Here is a 24,965-nt window from a genome sequence, read left to right as displayed (position 1 = left end):
TGATTTTAAAAGGTATTGTATTTTGTATTCCTTTTTTAATATTTCATTGTCAATATACAGAAATGCAACTGGTTTCTGAGTGTTAATCTTGTGTCCTGCTACTTTGCTGAATTCATTGATAAGTTTGAGAAGTTTTGTGTGGAGTTAGGGTTTTCTATATGTAGTATCATGTTATCTTCATAGAATGACAGTTTTACCTCTTCTTATACAATTTGGATACCTTGTATTTCTTTTGTTTGTCTGATTGCTACAGCTATGACTTCCAGTACTATGCTGAATAAAAGTAGTGAGAACGGCCATCCTTGTCTTGTTCCAGATTTTAGCAGGAAGGCTTTCAGTTTCTCTCCTTTGAGTATTACATTGGCTGGGGGTTTGTCAAAATTGGCTTTTATTATGTTAATGTATGTTCCCTCTATACCCACTTTGGTAAGAGTTTTTATCATGAATGGATGTTGGGTTTTGTCAAATGCTTTTTCTACATCTATTGAGATGATCATGTGGTTTTTGACTTTTGTGAATGTGGTGTATGATGGCGATTGGTTTGTGTATGTTGAACCATCCTTGTGAACTTGGGATGAATCCCCCTTGGTCGTGGTTTATGGTCTTCTTTATATGTGAGTGGATTCAGTTGGCTAAAGTTTTGTTGAGGATTTTTGTGTCTATATTCATCAAAGATATTGGCCTATAATTTTCCTTTTTGGTAGTATTTCTGCCTGGTTTTGGTATTAGGGTGATGATGGCTTCATAGAATGTATTTAGGAGTGTTCAACTTTTCCAAAAAGTTGAAGAAGGATCAGTATAAGTTGCTCTTTGTATGTTCACTAGAATTCACCTGTGAAGCCATCTGGTCCTGGACTTTTGTTTGTAGGGAGTGTTTTTATTACATATTCAACTATATGTCTCATAATTTGTCTGTTCAATTGATCTATTTCTTGATTCAGTTTTGGTGGCCTAAGTCTCTAGAAAATTGTCCATTTCTTCTAGGTTGTCAAATTTGTTAGCATATAATTATTCATAATATTTTCTTGTTTTTTTGTATTTCTGCAATCTTTATTGACATTTCTTCTTTTTAATTTCTTATTTTATTTGAGTTCTTTCTTTCCCCTTCTTGGTGAGTCTGGCCAGAGGCTTATCAATTTCATTTACACTTTCAAAGAACCAGCTCTTGGTTTTACTGATTTTTTTCTATTGTTTTTTGAATCTCTATCTTTATGATTTCCTTCCTTCTGCTGACTTTAGGTTTTGTTTGTTCTTCTTTAATTCTTTTAGGTGGTGGGTTAAGTTGTTTATTTGAGATTTTTGTTTTTTGAGGAAGGCCTGTATCACTATGAACTTTCCCCTAAGCACTGCTTTTGTGGTATACCATAGATTTTGAATGGCTGTGTTTTCATTATCATTTGTCCCAAGGTATTTTTTTAATCTCCCTTTTGATTTCTTCATTGACCCATTGGTTTTTCAGTAGCATGTTGTTTAGTCTCCATGTAGTCAGTTTTTTTTCTTTTCTTTTGTTTTCTCATGGTTGATTTCTAGTTTCATACCATCATGGTCAGAGAAGAGACTTGAAATAATTTCTATACTCTTAAATTTGTTGAGGTTAATTTTGTGCCCCAGGATATGGTCAATCCTTGAGAAGGTTCTGTGTGCACTTGAAAAGAATGTATATTCTGATTTTTTTTTTTTTGGATGCAATGTCCTGAAAATGTCAATTAAGTCTAACTTTTCTATTGTGTCAGTTAGGATCTTCTTTGCCTTATTGATTTTCTGTCTAGAGGATCTGTCCATTTATGTAAGTGAGATGTTAAAGTGGGGCGTTAAAGTCTCCTACTATTGTTTTATTCCCATCAATTTCTCCTTTTATGTCTGTTAGTATTTGTTGTATGTATCTGGGTGCCTTCCAAATGGAGTGAGAGCAACAACAGATGGTACTCGGTTGTAGTACCCTCTTCTTTGCTGACCTCTGAGGTGACGGGCTGAAGGTGGTACCTGTTCACAGACCCAAAATGGTGGTGGGCCACAACCACCTCTGGTGTCTGAGATGAATGCTGTGGCACACAGGAGGTTGCACATCATGCTTAACCCTTTCCACTGCCCTTAGGCCAAACAAGAGGTACCCAGCCACCTGCAGCCCACACAAGTGGTGCCCTGTTTCCTGTAGCCTATGCAAGTGGTGCCTTGCCACCTGTAGCCTGTGCTAGAGGCACCCTGCCATCTGGAGACTGCACATGTACAAGGAAGGATATTGCTATGGTTGTCCATCCCTCCTCTTCTTGCCCTTCACAACAATAGTACCTTGCTTCTCCTGTGGGCCCAGACCTCCTCCCATGTCCCCTTGGCTGTTGTGCTTGCCTCCCCAGCCTATGGCACACTATTCCCTAGCCCCTCAGGCTGTCTCCACACAGTCAACTCTGGTCCTCTTTTCAGAACTGACCTCCAGAGTCTGAGTCTCAGTGCCCAGCCCCCGCCTAAGCATCTCAGGCTGTGGTGTCTGGGGGTTGTGGTGCAGATGGTCTGTGTGTGTCTGTCTCTCTGCTTTGCCCACCTCAGTCCAGCTGCTGCACTTTTCTCCACGACTTTGAGGGCCCTCTGTCTTGGCTGGTGTCCCCATCATTTAGGTGGTGTCCAAGGGTATAAGTTCCTTTCCACTTCAACAGCTCCCTCTCAAGAGTGCTAATTCCATCCTGATTCCTTTTTTTCTCTCTCTCTCTTTTTCCCCCTTTTGTTCTACCCCATTATGTGGAGAGGTTTTTGTCCTTTTAGGGGGTTTCAAGTCTTCTGCCAGCATTCAGTAGATGTTTCATATGAATCATTTTACACGTAGTTTTTTTTTTAATGTGTTTGTGGGAGAAGGTGAACATCACATCTTTCTCCTCCACCATCTTGATCCTTCTCCCCACCTTGTCCTTCTTAATCTTCATGCTCTACTGACATCTGTTCCCACTAGAAGCAAATTTTTTACTGTAATTAATCTATGCAGTGCATTCTTTCATATCCCAGTTGTTGAAGCTAGCCAATAACTTTTTGGATTCACTTGGAAAGAAAAACAATTCATCTACACAATAAAGTCTTACGGCTTGTTGAGAGTTCTTACTTCTCACAAATGCTGAAGGCTGATCTGGAATATGCAAAGTTCCTTAGAGATTCTTCTTTGTTGCAATATGATGATTTGCTTCTTTGCTTTCCTCCTCAAACCTCCTCACAGGAAGACAGCAATCACTTGCTAAAGCTTTTAGCCTTAACATGACATAAGATCCCCAAGGAAAATTGCAGTTTGCCCAGACTATGTACAATATTTAGGGTATCTGATATCAGAATATGGGCTACACTTAGGCCAGATAGACTTCATGGTGCCCTAAATTTACCTGAACCCCAAACTAAGCACCAACTCTGAGGTTTTCTTAAGCTAGTTGATTACTGCCAAAACTGGATTCCAAATTTTTCTTATGTCCAAATCTCTATATGTTTCACTCAACAGTAACAATCTTGACCCAGTTTTCTGGGAAGAAGTGGATGACACAGCCTTTGAGGACATAAAGGGGTATTTGATGAACCCACCTGCTCTTGGGTATCCCAATGATCAGATTCTCTTTTTACTTTTTTTAATATTTTAAAAGGAATACCTTAGGGTATTCACCCACAAACATGGAGTTCACCAGTGACCCATAATGTATTATAGCCAGCAAGGGGACTCGGTGTACAGAGATATGCCTATTGCTTTAGAGCCATTAGTCACTGCCCTTTTGGTTAATCCACTGAGAAAATTATTGTGGGACCTCTTTTAACTATTTCTATACCCCAAAGCAGATGCTCCCCTGAATTCTCATCACTCAGTATTTCTGTCAGCCACCTCACCTCTTGCGAAGTTCTTTTGTTAACTGCTCCTCACATAACTTTTGTATGTCATAACAACCATAACTTGGCTACTCTTCTCCCCTCTGTCTCTGATGAGGTATCTCATGACTGCTTAATTCTATGTACCACATTCTGCCTCCTCATGGTTCATTGATGGTTCTTATTTAAAAGCTAACAATGACAAATATACTGTGCTGGGTGTGCTATTGCAATGCCTTTTCATAGTGTTGAGTCAACATCTTTACTTATGGCTACTTCAGTTGAACAGGCCAAATAATACACTCTTACATGCGCCTGTACTTTAGCCAAGGGCAAAACTGCTAATATTTATACTGAAAGTAGATATGCTTTTGGAGTACCTCATGATTTTTGAATGTTGTGAGAGCAATGTGGCTTCCCTTCTTTTAGGAGAAACAAAATTGAAAATACCCCTATGTTCAGGAATTATTGGATACAATACTTTTACCTGCTGCTTTAGCTATTATTAATATTCTGGAGCAGTATAAATCTGACTCTCTAGAAATTGAGGAAAATCACCTTGCTGACATTTCCATAAGGAATGTTGCCCTTAAAAGGAGCCAAAAACAGCCAAACCTCTGTCATGGTCAAGAGGGATATTTCTCCAAATGATAATTTATAGAAACTAGCTAAAAAGGCCCAAACAATTGGCCTCAGAAAACAAAATATTCAATAATTGCTGAAATTCAACAATGTGTAGAAATTCAATAGTGGAATTGTTAGAATTCAACAATTGTAGGTTTGATAAAAAGATAAAGCTTTAGTTTGGACCAAATAACAACCCAGTCCTATTAGAGGCTCCAAAATTCCCACTTTTAATCATTGTACATGCATTAAACCATTGATCTACTATCAAAATGATAGCATTCATGAATCCATATTGGTGGGAAAACATCAGCAAGGCTGCAAAAAATGCCTACCTCACTTGTTCCACTTGTCCAAAGTATAATCCAGGGAAACCTGTTCCTATTGCTCCTGGACATTTTAAAATGACTAATGGACCATTTGAGTTCTGGCAAATGGATTTCATTCAACTTCCTCCCTCTTGTGGATACAAATGTTTTTAGTCTGTATGTTTCATACTTGACTTGAAGCCTTCCCTTGTGACAGGGTACTGCCTCATCTGTGGCTAAAATCCTTTTGGAAAATATTATCCCAATCTGGCAAACCCCTTTCAAGCTTCATAATGATTGAGAAACCCTCTTTCCTGGTCAGGTACTCTGACAAGCCCACACTTTTGGCTAGTTTTACAACACTTTTACTATGTTTAACACCATTAACCCTCTGGTTTAAATGAATACACTAACGGCATTATTAATACTCAATTGGAAAAATTTGTAGAAGCCCTCCAACTATTTTGGCCCAGGCATTGCTGTTGGCCCTTCTAAATCTCAGATCCACCTCTTTTGTAACTCATAAACTCATACTCCTTGAGATAGTCACAGATGACTCAAGCCACAGGACTTGTCTCCTGCCTCTTTTGACCCACAAATAATAAAGAAGAGATACTCCAATATTGCACAGCTTAACTGCTTCTATTAAAAATAACCATGTTTTAGTAAAGCAATATTTTTACAATGAGCTCTTGGGAAACAAGGACCTAAGCATCACACCTTGTAACCTGAAGAATTCATCTATTGGGGAAGAGACCTCCATAAGCATTCTCTTCAACCTCAGTGGCAAGGCTCCCATCAGGTACTGCTAACCAACCCTTGTACAGCCGAACTCCAGGGATTAGACTGTTGTAGCTATATGGCACACTTAAAAGAAGCCCTGAACCCTGACTGGACCTGCACATCATTTGATGACCTGAAAGTAAAGATTTCCCAGAATCAAAGTATCTGATAAGAAAGCTTTCTCAAGATGTCTGGACCAGGCCTATAGGAAGTTTCTCTGCCAAACCTTGACATATTGCCTCAGATGATCACCAATGTCTGTGATCTGGATAGCACATGGACTTCAGATAAAATGTGCCTGAGAGTTATCGCCCCTACCTCTCATGGTTACTCAAATGTGACCTCAATAGATTTTTAATCTATGCACTTTTCCTCCAACATCAGACTTTACACAGAGGAAAGATACCTTTTGGCACTGAGATATAAAAGGCCACTGAAACTGGAAAACCTAACTCTTGATCAGCAATGTTTTCATAGAAAGGTCTTTATCAAAATGGGGAAATATAAAAATTAATAAACAGAAACCTCAATTAAAATAGAGGTGGGAGGCTGGAAGGGGAAACGTTCATGCCCTATGATGATAGCAGAGTCAACTAGGAAGGAGAATGACTTCCTCTTCTTCCCTGGCAAGAGCTCAGCCAATTAAAAACCCTCAAAACTCAGCCAATTAAATGTCACCATAGTTTGAATTCTGTTTATCCAAAGAACCCTCTGTTTACTACAGCCCTCTCAATTTCCTTTTTTCCCCTCTTTAAAAATTTTTTCTCCTTGCTGTGGGGGCACTTGCACATAGCTTGCCATGATTATAAAACCTGAATTTCAATTCTCTATTGATTTCAAATGAACTCATTTTTGCTGAAGAAAAAACTGGCAATCTATTTGTTTTAGGTCAAAAACAAAAAAAAGGTATTGTGGCAGTGATAGTGAGTAACTTTCCTATGTATAGAAATCACTGTAGAAAGAAGGGTCAAAGACATTAGTAATAGTTTAAACATATTCACTCATTTTGTTGACTTCATACCTTTTATAATGCATTTATTATCACTTATAAAACAGACATCTACCCTCTAATATATTTCTACATTTGGTATTGTGGGAGAGGAGAAAACTTTCCTCTATGATTTTAAGTTCTTCTGGCTGGTCTAAGAATTAAGTTGATAGGACAGATTAAATTTAATAACATGTATACAAGAGAAAGACCCATAAAAACAGGGTAATTTGCCAAAATGGCTAAAACCTTCACCTCAAATGCCATTTTCAGTTAAAGACAAAAGAGGATGCTGGAGATAGTGGTTTGGGTGTTCAAAGAGGAGGAAGGAGATTTGCAGGAGATGGAAAAGCAAATGTTTGGTAAACAAATGTTTGTTGGTCCAGACAGAGATAATGGGACATAGAGTTGACTGTGATCCATAAGATCTAATGAGTTCTCCCCACCACACTGAATCCATATTCTTTGCAGACATCTCTTGTGATAATTTGCTTCCTCTTATGGGCCCTTTTATCTAATTCTTTAAGCAGCTAAAGGGGGAGCTAAAAGAAAGTTAGTCTTCTGTTTCTTAAAAATAATCAGCTGAAAATAATCCTCATGCCAAAGAGATACATTTTGCACTATGAATGAAAAAGTAGAAAGTATTTTATAAAATATTCCATTTTATAGACTATTAATTTATTATGTGGAAAATACTTAGAGATATATTACATATAAATTGATTAAGTATATTTAAGGGTATAGTTTCCAATCTCAACAAGTGTACAGAAGTAATTAAAAAATTATATATATTTTCTTATTGAAGATCCATTATAGAAATTCAACATAATGGGCCAATGATTGTGATAAAAATTATTATATGCCATTTAAAGTATGCCTCTAATGGATTAGGAAAAAAACAGGAAGTCAATTACATTTGTGAAAACCAGACTGTGATAATAGTCCCTATTGATTGAGTAAATCAATCTATATACTCAAAATGAATATATGAAAGTAAAATTCTTTAGGATCATTGAAGGAATAGATGAAGACAAATCTTCCTGAATAATTTTGAAAAATACTAAGAAATGCAAAGGATCATTTTTTTCCTACAATGCCAAAGATGCTAAGAAACAAAAGCACAATGTCTAGTCTATTTTGTGTACTTGCACTTCTCTGTATTTGTTTATGTGTGTGCAGTCCTGGAAATATTAAATCATTCTTGAAATGGAAATTTTTAAAAATATGTTTGAAATAAATATATCTTTCTGGTTATATTAATTACTTTTTATTGAATCTACATAACAATTTAAATAAGTTTTCACGATATTTTCTTACATAAAGGAATACTTCATATGTGCAATATTCCTAAAAAGGAGAGCATATTAAAATACAAAACAATATGACAAGGAACTCTTTTAATTTTATTTGCTATTAAATGGATTTTGATATGACAAAAATTAGTTTGAATTCCTGAAAGAATCTTTTTTGAATGTTTTGATCTATAAATTATAGATAGGCTGATAGCATGAACCCTGAAAACAACATTATGGAAGGATTACTGTGCTTTTAGAAAGAAAGCACTCTTGAAGGCTAAAGGAGATATGAGTGTGTGTGTGTGTGTGTGTGTGTGTGTGTGTGTATGGAAGAGAGAGAGAATGATTGAGGGAAAGAGAGGGAATGAGAATACACTCTAGGTAGTTTATTACCTATAATTCTATATCACAAATATATTCACATGGATTTTTTGGGGGGTCTTTTTTAGGGCCACACCCATGGCATATGGAGGTTCCCAGGCTAGGGTTCAAATTGGAGCTGCAGCTGCCAGCCTACACCAGGGCCACAGCAACACAGGATCCAAGCCACATATGCAAACTTCATCACAGCTCATGGCAATGCTGGATCCTTAACCCACTGAGTGAAGCCAGGGGTTGACCCTGCATCCTTATGGATACTAGTCAGATTCGTTTCTGCTGAGCCATGATGGGAACTCCTCAGATGGAAATTTGATTTCTAAATATAGCTTATGACATTTTGGTGCAAAACCCAGGATTTGTATTTAATTTCTCTTGAAATAATATTGAGTAAGTCCAGTTATATTCAAATGAATCTCTGCGTTCATAGTGTCTTATGAATAACCATAATTAAATATATAGGATTTAGAGAACTATAGTAATAAATTATCTCCAGAGAGGCAAGATAAAGATGGCAGAGGAGTAAGACATGGTGTTCACCTTCTTCCACAAACACATTAAAAAAAAATCTACATGTTGAACCAGTCCCACAAAACATCTACTGAATGTTGGGAGAAGACTTCAGATCTCCAAAAAGGGCATGAAATCCTCCACATTACTGGATAGAACAAAGGAAAAAAAAGGGAGAGAAAGAAGAGAAAAAAAAGAATTAGGATGGGAGCCACACTCCTGAGAGGGAACTGTGAAAGAGGAAAGGAATTTGCACCCTGGGAGGTCACCTGAGATAAGCCAGGACAGAGGGGGAAATTTAAAGCCTCAGATAAAAAAAATGTAACAGTGGGTCAGAGGAAGGCAAAGCAGAGAGAGAGCTGCACAGATCACCAGTACAACCACCTGGGACACCACAGCCTGAGACACTCAAGTGGGGGTTATGCACTGAGACTCAGGCTATGGAGAATAAGCCAAATGTGGAAGCACAAGCACAGGAACTATTCCCGTTAAAAGAACATGAGAATTCTCCTGAAGGAGCAAACAAATAAACAGATCTCTACAATCTAACAGACACTGAATTCAAAAAAGAGGTAATGAAAATACTGAAGGAATTAAAAATGTATATCATAGTAACACAGATTACTTTAAAAAGGAACTAGAAACTATAAGGGGGAGCCAAGAAAAATTAGAAAATTTATATGCAGAGACAAAAGCTGAGTTAAAGACATTGAACAGCAGATTAAATAATGCAGAGGAATGAATTAGTGACTTGGAAGATGGAATAATGGAAATCACCCAATCAGGACAGCAGAGAGAAAACCAAATGAAAAAACATGAAAGCAATATAAGAGATCTATGGGATAATATAAAGTTGGCCAATCTATGCATAATTGGGATTCCAGAAGGAAAAGAAAGAGAAAAGGGGATTGAAGATATATTTGAAGAAATTATGTCTGAAAACTTACCAAATCTAAAGAAAGAAACAGATACCCAGATACAGGAAGCACAGAGGGCCCCAAACAAGTTGAAACCAACAGACCTACATCAAGACATATTATAATAAAAATGGCAAAAGTTAAAGATAAGGAGAGGATTCTAAAAGTGGCAAGAGGAAAATAAAGAGTTAGGTGTAAGGGAACCTACATCAGGCTTATCAGCTGACTTCTCTACAGAAACATGATAGCCCAGAAGAGAGTAGCAAGATACATTCAAAGTTCTATAAGGGAAGAAGCTGCAGCCTAGAATACTTTACCCAGCAAGAATATCATTCAAAATAGAAGGAGAAATAAAGAATTTCTCCAATAACAATAACAACAACAACAAATGAAAAGAATACAGCAATACCAAACCCATTGTAACAGAATGGGTCCCCCCTAAATAGGAAAGAAGTAAGAATATATAGGATGGAGGAAATCACAGCTAGAAAATAATAACTTAAATAGGCCAGTATAAAGATCAAAAAGAAAATAAAATTGTTAAAGTAATGATAAACACAAGGAAGGGCAAAAGGATAAACATGATGTAAAAAAAAGGATATTAAAATCACAAAATGTGGGGAAGAAGAGTAAGAAAATATAAATTATTTTTTAGAATGTGTTTGAGCCTACATGACTGTCAGTATGAAGCAAGCAGATATAGGAAGGGATTAACATATTTGAAAAACAGGGCAACCACAAATCAAAACCAAAAAATATATTCACAATAGCTAAAGAGGACACAAGCACAAAATAAAAGGAAATCATCACCCCCCCCAAAAAAAAGAGGGTTTAAAATGGCAATAAATACATATTTATCAGTAATTAGCTTAAATGCCAATGGACTGAAAGCTTCAATCAAAAGACAGAGTGGCAGACTGGATTAAAGACAAGAGCCTACAACATGCACCCTACAAGAGCCTCACCTTAGGGCAAAGTGTACAGGAAATTGAGGGGATGGAGAAAGATATTTCATGCAAATAGAAAAGACAGGAAAGTGAGAGTTGCCATATTCATATAGGACAAAGCAGACTTTAAAACACAGGGCATAAAGAAAGACAAAGAAGAACACTATTTAATAATAAAAATATACATTCAAGAAGAGATATTACAGTCTTCAATATATGTGCCCCTAATATAGGAGCACCCAAGTACATATAAAAAATACTAAGAGACATAAAAGGAGAAATTGGTGGGAATACAATAGTAGCAGGAGACTTTGCACCCCACTTACATCAGTGGACATATCCTCTAGACAGAAAATCAGTAAGGCAACAGAGATCCTAAATGACACAATAGAGTTAGAGTTAATTGACATTTTCAGGACATTGCATCCAAAAAAATCAGAATATACATGCTTTTCAAGTGCATATGGAACATTCTCTAGGATTGAGCACATGCTGGAGCACAGAACTAACCACAGCAAATTAAAGATTACAGAAATTATTTCAAGCATCTTCACTGACCACAATGTCATGAAACTAGAAATCAACCACAGGAAAATAAATGAGAAAAAAACTGACCGCATGGAGACTAAACTACATGCTACTGAAAAAACAATGGGTCAATGAAGAAATCAAAAGGGAAAATAACTACCTGGAGACAAATGATAATGAAGACAAAGCCATACATAATCTATGGGGTGCCACAAAAGCCATTCTTAGAAATTCATAAAAATACAGGATTTCCTCAAAAAAGAAGAAAAAAAATCAAATAAACAACCCACCCTACCACCTAAAAGAATTAGAAAAAGAAGAGCAAACAAATCCTAAGTCAGAATAAGGAAGGAAATCGTTAAGATCGGAGAGGAAATAAGAGATTTATAAAAAATAGAAAAAATCAATAAAACCAAATTCTGGTCCCTTGAAATTGACAAAGCTCTAACCTGATTTGCCAAGAGAGAGCCCAAATAAACAAAATAAGAAATAAGAAAGGAGAAATCTCAATGGGTACTGCAGAAATACAAAAAACCTTAAGAGAATACAATGAAAAATTGTGTGCCAACAAATTTGACAACCTAGTAGAAAGGGACAACTTTCACCAAAAATAAGTCAAGAAGAAATAGATCAACTGAATGGACTGATTACTAGAAATGAAATCATATATGTAATAAAAACACTCCCTAAGAACAAAAGTCCAAGACTGGATGTCTTCACAAGTGAATTCTACAAACCTACAAAGAATGACTTATACCCATCCTTCTTAAACCCTTCCAAAAGATTGAAGAAGAAGAAATACTGCCATTCTAGGATGTCACTATCAGTCTAATACCAAAACCAGACAAAGATACTACAAAAAAAAGTAAATGATAGGCTAGTATCTTTGATGAATACAGACACAAAACTAGTCAATGAAATTTTAGCCAACTGAATCTAACAACATATAGAAAAGATCATAAACCATGACCAAGGGGGATTCATCCCAAGTTCACAAGGATGGTTCAACATATGCAAATTAATCAACATCATACACCACATTCACAAAAGTCAAAACCCACATGATCATCTCAGATGCATAAAAAGCATGTGACAAAATCCAATATCCATTCATGATAAAAACTCTTACCAAAGTGGGTACAGAGGGAACATATCTCAACATAATAAAGGCCATTTATGTCAAACCCACAGGCAGTATAACACTCAACAGAGAAAAGCTGAAAGCCGTCCTGCTAAAATCTGGAACAAGACTATGATGCCTACTCTTACCACTTTTATTCAGCATGGTACTAGAAGTCCTAGCCACAGCATTCGGACAAACAAGAGAAATAAAAGTATCCAAATTGGAAGAGAAGAAGTAAAATTGTCAGTACATTCAAATGACATGATACTATATATAGAAAACCCTACGAACCCCACACAAAAACTATTTGAACTGATTAATGAATTCATTCAAGTAGAAAGATATGATTAACATTAAGAAATCAGTTGCATTTCTGTATATTAACAATGAAATATTAGAAAAGGAATGTAAAAACACCATACCTTTTAAAATCACACTCCCAAAAATTAAATACCTAGGAGTAAACCTGACCAAGGAGGTGAAAGACTTATATGCTGAGAACTATGAAATATTAATCAAGGAAATTAAAGATGATTCAAATAAATGGAAAGCTCTCCCATGCTCCTGGATTGGAATAATTAATATCATTAAAATGACCATACTACCCAAAGCAGTCTTCAGATTTAATGTGAACCCCCCCAAGGAAATTACCCATGATATTTTTCACAGAACTAGAACAATCCAAAAATTTATATGGAACCATAAAAGACCCAGAATTGCCAAAAAATCCCGAGGGAAAAAAACAAAGCAGGACACATAACTCTCCAAGAATTCAGACATTACAAAGCTACAATAATCAATACTGTGTGGTACTGGTACAAAAATAGGCATACAGATCAATGAAACAGAATAGAAAGCCCCAAAATAAACCTAGACACCTACAGTCAATTGATCTTCAACAAAGGAGGCAAGAATATAAGATGGGAAAGTACAGTCTCTTCAGCAAGTGGTGCTGGGAAAATTGGACAGGTGCATGTAAATCAATGAAAATAAAACACGTTCTCATAACATGAACAAAAATAAACTCAAAATGGCTTAAAGACTTAAATATAAGATATCATACCATAAAACTCTAAGAGAACATAGGTGAAACATTCTCTGACATCAGTTGTACAAATTTTTTCTTAGGTCAGTCTCCAAAGCAATAGAAATAAAAAAAAAAATAGACCAATGTGACCTAATCAAACTTACAAGCTTTTGCACAGCAAAGGAAACCATTAAAAAAATGAAAATACAAGCTACGGAATGTGAGAAAAGAGTTGCAAATGATGCAGCCAACAAGGGCTTAATCTTCAAAATATACAAACAACTCATACAATTCAACAAAAAAAACAACCCAATAAAAAATTGGGCAGAAAACGTAGACATTTGTCCAAAGAAGGTATATGGATCACCAGGAAACATGCTTAACATCATTCTTGGAGAAATGCAAATCAAAACTATAATGAGGTACAACCTCATACTGGTCAGAATGGCCATCATTAATAAGTCTACAAATTATAAATGCTGGAGAAGTATGGGGGAAAAGGGAACCCTCCTACACTGCTAGTGGGAATGGTTGCAAACACTATGGAAAACAGTATGGAGGTTTTTCAGAAAACTGAATACAGAACTACTATATGATTCATCAGCCCCTCTCCTAGGAATCTATCTGGACAAAATTTTCATTAAAAAAAGATACATGCACCCCTCTGTTCATTGCAGCATTACTCAAAATAGCCAAGACATGGAAACAACATAAATGTCCATCCACAGATGAACGGATTAAGAAAACGTGGTACATGTATACAATGGAATACTACTCAGCCATAAAAAAACAAAATAGTGCTATTTGCAGCAACATGGATGCAACTAGAGATTCTCATATTAGATGAAGTCAGAAAGAGAAAGAGAAATACTATATGATATCATTTATATATGGAATCTAAAATATGGCACAGATAACCTAGCTACAAAACAGAAACTGACTCATAGACATAGAGAACAGACTTGTGGTTGCCAAGGTGGAGGGATGATGGAGTGGGAGAGACTGGAAGTTTGGGATTAGCAGATGCAAACTATTGCATTTAGAATGGATAAGTAATGAGGTCCTGTTTATAGCACAGGGAACTATATCCAATCTCTTGGGACAGACCATGACAGAAGATACTATAAGAAAAGGAATGTGTGCGTGTGTATACATATGTACATATGTGTGTGTGTGTCACTTTGTTGTACAGCAGAAATTGGCACAGTGTAAATCAACTGTAATTTTTAAAAGACTAGATTAAAACAAAAGAGAACAAAATTATCTTCACACAATTAACTAAATGTTTCATCCCCTCTATAATTCCAGTTTTAATAGCTCCCATTTAAACCACTCCTACAGATTGGTCAAATAGTTTTGTTTTAATATATCAATAACAATATATGTTAATTATCTATATAGAGAGCAATCTCAACTTTACATGTAAAGAAATCTTATAGCATCTTTTAAAAAATTAAAATCAATTCAATTTCAAAATTGCAGTTAAGTCATAGCATAAAAAACTGGACTAAATCATTGGGTAAAAGATTGTGCTTTAGACTCTTAAGAAGCTGGGCTGGAGAGAGGATTAAGATGGCAGAATAGAAAGACTTGAGCTCAACTTCTCTCTTAAAAACAACAACATTCACAACTAAGGGCTGAGTAATCTCCACCCAAATGGACCAGAAACCTTAAAAAAGATACCCTACTCCAGAAGAAAAAGAGGAAGCCACATCAAGAGGTAGGAGGGGTGATTTCGTGATATAAACAACCCCATACCTCCCAGTGGGAAGCTCCACAGACTGAAAACTAACTGGTTCACAGAGACTCACCTACAGGAGTGAGAGTTCTGAGCCCCACATCAAACCCTCACGTGCGGGGATCTGGCACTGGGAGAAAGAGCCCCTGGAGCATTGGGCATTGAAGGCCAGTGGGGCTTGTGCACAGGAGCTCCACAGGACTGGGGGAAACGGAGACCCCATTCTTAAAAGGTTCACACAGACTTTCATGTGCACTGGGTCCCAGGGCAAAGCAAAGTCTCCATAGGAATCTGGGTCAAACCTGACTGCAGTTCCTGGAGGACATCCTGGGAAAACAGGGGAGAATGTGGCTTGTTGTGAGGGACAGACATTGAAGGCAAAGGATTTGCTAATCAGGGAAATGAGGGAATGAAGAAACAAAGGAGGAACTGTCAAGAAATAACACTGTAGGGATTAAAGGAGGGTCCTTATTCTTCCTCAAGGAATATACATAACAATATCTTTGAGTTCTTTTGCAGGAACTAAGGCCCCCACCCAGGTGGAAGATGATACTTCAGGCTAAATACAAGATTCCTGGAACACCATCCTGTTATCTCACTGCCAGCCAACCTGAAGAAAGTCATACAACCTGTAGCCCCCACCCCACATTTTGCCTGCAAAAACGTCTCCCTGAAAACCACCAGGAAGTATGGGTTTTTTGAGCACAAGCCACCTATTGTCCTTGTTTGGCTCTTCAATAAACATTTCTCTGCTCCAAACTTTGACTTTTTGGTTGGTTTGGCTTCACTGTGCATTCGGCACCAGAATTTAGGTTCGGTAACAATCATGTCAATTTGCTCATTATTTTAGAATAGTTAGCAAAACTGCAAACACATATTAGTTGCACATATTTTGGACTGTAGGGGAAAATGGCCAAAAAAAAGGGTGGGGAGAATATTTGGGTAATTTGGACCATTTTAAAACAGGCAGCAGTAATCAACTGCACAGAGTTAGGACCTTGAAACCAAGCCCCTGTGGGGCTCCTGGGCACAAAAGCCTTTGTGTCCCCAATTTCTTGTTCTTAGGAAATGGACCTCACACAGCCACAGTGACTTTCCATGAGTTCCAAGGGACAGGTTCAGACAGTTACTGATCAGGGAATGGAGGGGTGCAAAGAAAGGAGCAACAGTCAAGCAACAATAGTAGAGCCTTGAGGCAGGAGACCTCTCAAGTGATACACGTTATAATATAAGCATCTTATACACCTAAGAGAAAAGTTATATTCCATATGCTTCTTTTAGAAACCAGTACTTTAAAACTGAACAGCTTAGAGTTCGTCCTTGTCCTTCTCCCTGTCTTAATTGCACCCTAAACACAATCACCCGTAAACTACAGATTAGGCACCCTGAGCATAACTGCCTATGGGCTAAAGATTATTAGCACATGATTTTTTCAGGAATTTTCCTGGTTTGTTCCAATCTCTGATCAATATGCCCTTTTCACAAATACTGTTATTTTAGGCAATAACCCAGAAGACCACCATCATGATCATGCTGAGATCTCTTGACTCCAGCTTTGATGACTAAGATTCCCCGAAAGAAAGAAGAGTACATGTTTGTCTCAAACCTGATTCCTATCTGAAAACCTGTTTTTCCTTTTTTTTTTTTTTTTAACTATAAAACTGCTCACAATTCTTTCCAGTGGGGGACACAGTCTTTAAGGCATTAGCCTGCTATGGCCCCCCTTTGCCTGGCAAAGCAATAAAGCCATCTTTTTCTCTTTACCCAAAACTCTGTGTTTCAATGTGGCACTGGCAGACAGAGGCCAAATTTTGGCAACAACCTGAGTGGGAAGGAGAGGTGCTATGTTCCTCAATCCCACACTAGCTGACCCCTGAGAAGGACACAAATAATAAAAAGGGAAGAATAGGACATAAGGTCTGGGCAATGAGGAAAGCTGACAAGACTACTTCCTTAATTTCATATGAATATTGACCAAACCAGATTGTTTTATTTACTTCTGCCACTATACAGTTTTTTGAGAAGATGAATGTCATTCTAAGTTATGACTAGTAAAATTTAGTCTTTGTTAAATTCTGTTTTCATTATATTCTTCTCTACTAAAAGCTAATCTGACATTTAATAATTTTAAAACTTTCAGTATTACAAGAACATTTAAAAAATTAGAATAAAAATTTTCCATATATGTCTTCACCCAGACTTCTCAATCTTAACATCTTCATTTTCTCCCTCCCTCCTTCCTTCCTTCCTTCCTTCCTTCCTTCTTTCTTTCCTTCCCTTCCCTTCCCTTCCCTTCCCTCCCCTTCCCTTCCCTTCCCTTCCCTTCCCTTCCCTTTGCTTCCCTTCCTCCCTCTCCCTCTCCTATCAAATCTGGAATCATATGTTTAATTTAGTTTTCTATAAAATCTCCTTAATTTCAAGCAGTAACTTCGTCTGTCTTTCTTTTTCTTGACTTTGATTTTTTTTGAGAAATAAAGGTCACTTATTATGTAAAATATCCCCTCAATTACACTTTATCTGCTATTTACTCATGATTATATTTCCTCAGCTTATGAATTTTTGGCAGAAAGACCATAGAAGTAATGCTGTTTTCATCTCAATGCACCATAACAGGGGGAACATTGTTTATTTGTCCCATGACCACTTGGTTAAGGTGGTGATTTGTCAGGTTTCTCTATTACTAACTTATTACTCTTTTTCCCTTTGAAGTTAATAAGTATAAGGTAGAAAGATTATGCTGAAACTACGTGAATATCCTGTTTTTCTTCACATATTAATCCACTAATTTTAGTATCTGTTCATGATTCTTATCTGAAACAAATATTAAATTCATCACTTATTAGTTGGAACTGGCTATAAGAAAAAGTTTTCCTTTTTCCCCAGTTGTATTAATTAATTAATATTATTATTATATATTCATGGGTTCTTATTATTCTGGGGGTTATAATCTTTTACAATTATTATTTATTTTGCTGCTTATATCATCCCACATTTGTCCAGTTGGAGCCTCTCAGTTCTGGCTCTATATCATTTTGACACATTCCCATCATCTTTGAGCACATCCTTCTCTTTGGAACAATAAAATAGCTTTTTTTTTTTTTTTTTGGTGAGATATCTCTAATAGTTGGAAGTTTGATTTCCCTTTGGTTAAAATTTTTGGATAATCTTTTCATACATAAAGCAATTAAAAATTTTTAGTAATTACAAACAAGCAAATTTACAAAGTAATTTAGTAAGGAAAATTAAGATTACAAAAATTAATTATAAAAATTACAAAAAAATTTTAGTACCTTAAAAAAAAGAAACTAATGTATCCTGAATTTTCAAGTATAGGGATACCAATTTGTGAAAAAGTGGCCTATAATGAGGTAAAACTGCTAATCTGCAACAACAGTAAATAATCTAACACCACATATATAAATGTACCAGCATTTCATTATATACACTCTCAAACATACATCCACACATCAAACAAAAAAGGAACAATAGATTTATAACTCCCTAACTAAAAATAACTTTAATGACTTAAAATTTGAGGATTAGGGAAATAGCATGGTAGTTTGTATTACCTAGATTATACCAAGCAAATAAATAAAGGCAATGAGGAAGGCAGGGGAACAGCTCTTTCCTTGAACACTTCAAATGCACTTTGAAAACTGCAAAAGACAGGAAAGATGTAAATAAGATGATTTAGCACCCAATCTGTGGGTTACCTCCATCTGAGCTCTTGCCAAATTGTATTATCACTGGTGTATTGGCTTATCTCCCTGAGTAAATAGAGGAGATCTTTGTGTTCCTGACACTAAACTTAATTACCATTGAATAAATATTCCATGAAATCATCCATAAATAACAAATGAATGAACGTCCTAGTAGGACATCTGTCACTATGTAGTTTTGTCTATTGGAGCATGTAGCTAAACTCATGTAGTGGCTTTCACTTGATTGTCAAAATATCCAAGGATTGGGATGATATTAATATACCCTATGTTCAATACATTTAGAACTTCCTATGTCATTTTTGAATAAAAACTTTTTCTTTTCTCTCTTTCATTCTTCCTTCCTTTTCTTTCTATCTTTCTTTTTTTTTGGGGGGGGGTCTTTTTAGGGCCACATTTGTGGCATGTGGAAATTCCCAGGCTAGGGGTCACGTTGGAGCTGTAGTTGCCAGCCTACACCACAGCCACAGCAATGCCAGATCCAAGCTGAGTCTGCGGCCTACACTGCAGCTCATGGCAATGCCTGATCCTTAACCCACTGAGCAAGGCCAGGGATCAAACCTGCATCCTCATGGATACTAGTCAGGTTCATTACCACTGAGCCACAAGAACTCCCTAAAAATTTTCTGTTTAAGAAGAAGCCTAAGCACTATAATAACCTTGACTATAATTCTCTTAAAGTACCAAAAGCCACAAAAATTCTACTCTTTGCAGTTAGAGAGCCCTTGGCTCTGATTCCATCATTTCATCACTCTCACCCACTGACTCTTCTCTGCAGAGGACAACTATTTTTTAGCTTGTTTAAATGGTCAACCTACTCAGTCTCCAAGGCTCAGCTCAAATATTGTTGTTGGGAAAACATCAAACATAGTTAGCCCTCCTTCCTCTAAATGCTCAGTTTACTCTGGACAGTCTTTTGTAAGCATGTACTAACATGAATTTGTAATTATTTATTTGACCCTATTCCCAGATGTGGCACAGTGCCATACAGCTAGTAGGTATACAGCAAATGTTTGTGAGGTTAAAGGTGGCTATTACTAAGTAGCTTTGATTTCAGAAAAAATAGGTAAATTCACATATGGCAAGAAAGAATTAATTTTTTTTTTTAGCCTACCCTAATAGGCATATAGTTAGACTATCCTGGTTTATAAATACCAGAAAAATCTGTCACGATTCCTTATGCTATGCAGACACAATTACTAAGGAAAACAAACAAACAAACAAACAAAAAACCAAAAACTAAATATGCCCAAGAAAAATCTCATGAAGAAAATAGGTTAACTTTCATCTAATACAAATGTCTGTGACTATAGGCATAAGAGCTTCAAAGGCAAAAACCAAGGATGATGTAAGTATTCTACAACAAATGGTCTGGAACCACAGGTAGAAAGAGAAAAGTCTTAGGTTAGAAGTAGTAAAAGCTACAAAATAAAGAAAATTACTAAGCCACTTCCTAATAATCAGATCTCTGATTAATCCTGAATGATAACACAAATTTCTTACTCCCTCCCCCAAATTTTAAATTATGAAGATCTTTTTGAAACAGCTTTTCCTAGGATGTTTCTTTTCTCTTTTTCTTTCTTTCTTTGGTGTTTGTTTGTTTGTTTTTGTTTTTTCCAGGGAAAAGAGTGAACATAGTCCCCCAATACCACAAATTATGCAGTCAAGTTTCCCACATTTGGGGAAATCACAGGGATCAACATATCCGGAGTGCAATGGATAAGCCTTGCTCTGGGAGAACCACCTTCCTGATCATGGTATCGCCCCTGAAGGGTAAGTTTTGGAAGTTTCAATTAGTGGTTCTTAAGATAAGCTTATGAACCCTAGATTAGGGCCATATGGCATGCATTTTGGAGCAGCTGCTAAGTGTACATAAAGGCACTAGAACAGGGACCTAAAATAACCTGAGGCAAACCACGAATTCCAGTGTCCAATGTAGCAGCACTAGCAGCTAGCCTCAGGTAATCTTATTTACGGATGCTAAAGGGACATGTGATAGGTCTTGATTAGATGTTAACAATAAAGCCACCCAATATTGAAGCTGGAATAATTCTTTGCTTTTGGGTTCTATTGAAGCCTAAGTAACATGGCACTCTTGGCTCCTCCAATCCATTGGAAGTGTTGCCTGAAGCCCCAAATCTATTGCTGTTTTAACCAGTGAAGGTTCATCATGGAGGAAATTATTCATGTAACTTGGCCTTCAGCTAGAGAAATTTTTCAAAAGTTTTCCTAGCCCAGCAATTCCTATAGTAGCTAATATGGATCTTCAGATCAGAGGGTCATGGAATGCTGTTCCAAAGTGAAGGAAATATTGAAACAAGTAGAAGGTCAATTTAAAAGAAGCAGTGATCTGAATCTCCCCCAGGGTGCCCTCACATTAAGCCTGGATTTGTAATTGAAAATAAATCTTTCATGTCTGGATGACAAGTCTAAGGTCCTGTCGTGGGTGCAGTTTTCACGAAGCATTATATTTTCCAGCTCGAAGTCACTGTCCTTTTCAGCTGATTTTGACCTGCAATGCCACAGTAGGCTGTTGGCTGCCAAGTGATTAGCTATTCAAGAAAAAAAGTGAACCTAATCTCTTTATTAATATACATGAGGTGAAATGAGAAAGAATCTGAGACTTGGAGGCACAGAGACTGATGTTACAAGCTGTGCAGTGAGGCATACTCCCCCAGATCCAGTAGCAGAATCAAACCCCAGAGAGGAAGGTTGACATTTGGCAGAGGTGGTGCAAGAGACAGTTGCTGTGGGCTGAAGTGACAGCTTGATTTTCTAGCACTTTAATGTAAAGAGTTAGTCTTTTTTTCAGAATAAAAACAGCATCTTGTTATTATGGTACTTAGTAAAAGGCATACAGGTTCAGAATTCAATTTTTTTCTTTTACGTTGAGGATTGGAGGGAGTTATATTGAAGAGAAGGTATAATTTTTTTTTTTAAATTGCTAACCTACAAAGCACTTCTACATCAATTTGAAGTTTCTGAGGAACTCTATGTATCCTATCTTTCTTCTGTTAGAAATGTCCTTTCTTTCTCTTAGAGAATTAGATAATCGTGAAGATCAATTGATATTACAAATACAAATCTTTGAAGAAAATTAGTTCATTAAATCAACATTCATTGGGCAACAACTTTTTCCTAGGCATTCTGCTAGTTACTCAATGTACAAAAATCTAATGACATGTCTCCTGTTATTCAGAAAGTTAGTTTTATTCAAATGTTTCTTGAATGTATTTCTTTACCTTTCTGCAATTTCACCGCAAAGAAAGTATGTGAAAAAATTCTTTTGAATCTACCTGCTGAATCAGAATGCCTGGGGAAAGGGCCCAGAATCTCTGGGGGTGGAATCTAGACTTTTTAGCAAGTTCCAAGTACACTAAAATTTGAGAACTCTGATGTCATGACTTAAACCAAAGAACTTTCCTGTCAAAAATATGAAGGCTGGAAGGAACACTAGTAACTAGTGCAATCACACAATTAAAAAGATGAGAAAACTGAGGCTCAGAGAGTGACTGTAAATTGCCTGATATCACACAGCTGTTTAGGATCCCAGTTTTCCTATCTTCTATATCCAGTGCTTGCAAAGGGTAAGAAATAAGTTGTGGATTTCTTTACTCATACTTATTCACTACATTGTTTACATTCCCTCCTCTTTTTGCTTTTTACATGTAATAATGTTTCGTTATAGGCCTATGATGGCATAAGTTTGTTATTAGGAACTATCTACTCTGTTGACCTGTACTCTGGACTACTTTTCATTTGCCCTTAACTATTCTAGACAAGCAGGGGTATTTTTCCACGTAAAAATCAGTTCTCCCACAACGAAAATGGGAATGTGTAAGGCCTATTTTATGTAACTGTATTAATTTTTCTTATAGTTAAAAATTTTGGTTATTATCTACATATTATCCCTATATTTCCAAAGGAAAGGAATAATTGGATTTTAAAATGTGAGCCAGGCAATAAATCCCTTAATCTTACCTTTAAAGATCTATCTACCTTGGGAAGAAAAGTTCTCTTATCAACTAATATCATTATTCTCTTTGCTGGGAAAGTCTTTTCTGATTTGACTCATCTATGTAGTTCAAGCCAGTTTCCTTTTGTTCTGCACTCAGAGAAGATGGAAAACATCTGGCAGGTTCTTCTGGCAGGATATTCAAGGAAAATCTTTACTCTTTGGGCAAAACAATCCAATTCTTTTTTGTCTACATTGTATGAATCTATTCCCCAGCTCTTATATAAATGGATAAATACATAATGTAGATGAATATTTATTGATCGGAGCCAAGTTATAGTAGTTTAATTTGCAATTTGTTTGAATAAAGTTAGTTATAACAAAAGCAATATTTTAGATTCCACAGAAAATAATCTGCTCTTTAGGTTTTTCACTTGTTCTACATGCCAAGTGAAAAATCATTATGCAGCATGCTAAGAATTCTTTTGAGCTTTTCTAAGAGGAAAGACCATTAGTTTGACCAGCTCTGCCCCGCTTGCCATAGGGTTGCATTTGACCAACTTTCCCCAGGTGTCATAGGGTTGCTCATAAACAGGGCCACCTCAGTGAGAAAACTGTCATGACATAAGGAATTTGGCCTGCAGGGGGCACCTTTTCCCAATTTACACAAAAAGGTACACTATGAGTTAGTGGCCTCTGGTCCACAATCTACTTCCTATCGTTTAGGATTGCATTTGTATGTAATCCGTCTTAGACTCTTTCCTATTCCATCATTCTGACAAAGAAAAAAATAATAAAATACTGTACATGGCAAATTGGTCCAATATTTAATGAACATTATTTGTAAGTTTCCATTTCTTAGTTACCATTTCTGTGACTATTTGAGTTATAAAAATAGCAGTTTTCTATTTTATACATAGTCTCCTTTTGCTTCTTAAAATTAGAGTTTGTTAATATTGCTATCATCAAAGATGAAAAATTCCACCAAAGTGTATGTGGTGGCTGACCCATAAAAAAATAGTCAGCCCCAGTTACAGCTGCAAGTTTGACAACAACAGAGCAAGCCTTGATTTCCTGCTAAGCTGAGCTGGTATCGTTATACTGTACTCAATGGTAAAACAAAAAAGTCCTTTCCTTATTAATAGGAGCATGTCACATTCTGCCCAGATAAACTCTGCTCAAAAGAACAAGTAAGGCTTTGAGGGTAAGAAGGGGTGATCGATATTTGATTATATATATATATATATATATATATATATATATATATATATACACATACATATCCTAGATCACAGCTGCTTCTTTTCCTGAGCTGGGCCACAGCTCCTCTTAAATTATTTGTGGTCAGGAGTAAAGAATGTTAGGAGTTGCCCTCGTGGTGCAGCAGAAAGGAATCCGACTTGGAACCATGAAGTTGTGGGTTTGATCCCTGGTCTCGCTCAGTGGGTTAAGGATTCAGAGTTGCCGTGAGCTGTTGTGTAGCTGCAGACATGGCTCCGACTTGGCATTGCTGTAGCTGTGGTGTAGGCCGGCAGCTGTAGCCCTATTCAACCCCTAGCTTGGGAACCTCCATATGCCACAGGTGCGGCCCTAAAAAAAAAGCAAAAAAGGAAGTAAAGAATATTAACTTCTCAAACTCGGCCTCCAGACCCAGCACCAACTCAGTTCCCCTAGTATGACCTCTTTCTCCTCTTTTTTTCAGCCTCTTTGATATAGCCAGGTCAGACTTCTATTCCTTTTTTGCCCAAGTTTTCCTCCAGGCTTTAAGCTATGTCAGTGTTCCTCTATTTGTATTTCTTTTACCATCTGAAAGCTTCTGCACTAGCCCCCTAGCCTGGGAACCTCCATATGCCATGGGAGCGGCCCTAGAAAAGGCAAAAAGACAAAAAAAAAAAAAAGGATCCAGGATTCTTGTGGCTATGGCATAGGTCAGAGCTGTGGCTCAGATTCAGTCCCTGGCCTGGGAACTTCCATAGTTCGTGGATGTGGCCAAAAAAATAATAATTCTCGTCCTATGTAATATAACTAGAAATCAGTGCTTTATACTACTCTAGGCTCTTGGTTAAATACTTTGTATACCATCTTTCATTCAATCTAGATAATAACCCTGAATAGTAGATAAGAATTTGAGGTCACCTAGGAGTTGATGACAGAGTAAGACGTAAAGGCTTTGTCCTAAAAAAAAAAAAAGTACTTAATATTTTGATAATGAAGTTTTGCCTTTATGAATGATCTTTTTTTTTTAAGCAAAATATTCATTTGCTGTAGAAATGTAAAGGATGACTTTTCCTGGAGTT

The 24,965-nt window shown here is 36.7% G+C and overlaps 1 protein-coding gene and 1 non-coding gene across 2 annotated transcripts in view; both read right to left on the bottom strand.

Annotated features, from left to right (window-relative positions):
• Positions 1-24,965, bottom strand: part of NLGN1 (neuroligin 1) — a 713,580-nt gene that overhangs the window by 13,321 nt on the left and 675,294 nt on the right. The window lies entirely within an intron of this gene.
• LOC125114167 (U1 spliceosomal RNA) lies at positions 20,331-20,494 on the bottom strand. The gene has a single exon (XR_007131718.1). It is a non-coding gene; the product is annotated as a U1 spliceosomal RNA (small nuclear RNA).

The sequence above is a fragment of the Phacochoerus africanus genome, chromosome 1 (genome assembly GCF_016906955.1).
Source record: "Phacochoerus africanus isolate WHEZ1 chromosome 1, ROS_Pafr_v1, whole genome shotgun sequence".
Classification (NCBI taxonomy): domain Eukaryota; kingdom Metazoa; phylum Chordata; class Mammalia; order Artiodactyla; family Suidae; genus Phacochoerus; species Phacochoerus africanus.
Note: the sequence above shows the minus strand (reverse complement) of the source record. Positions and strands in the feature narration are given on the sequence as shown.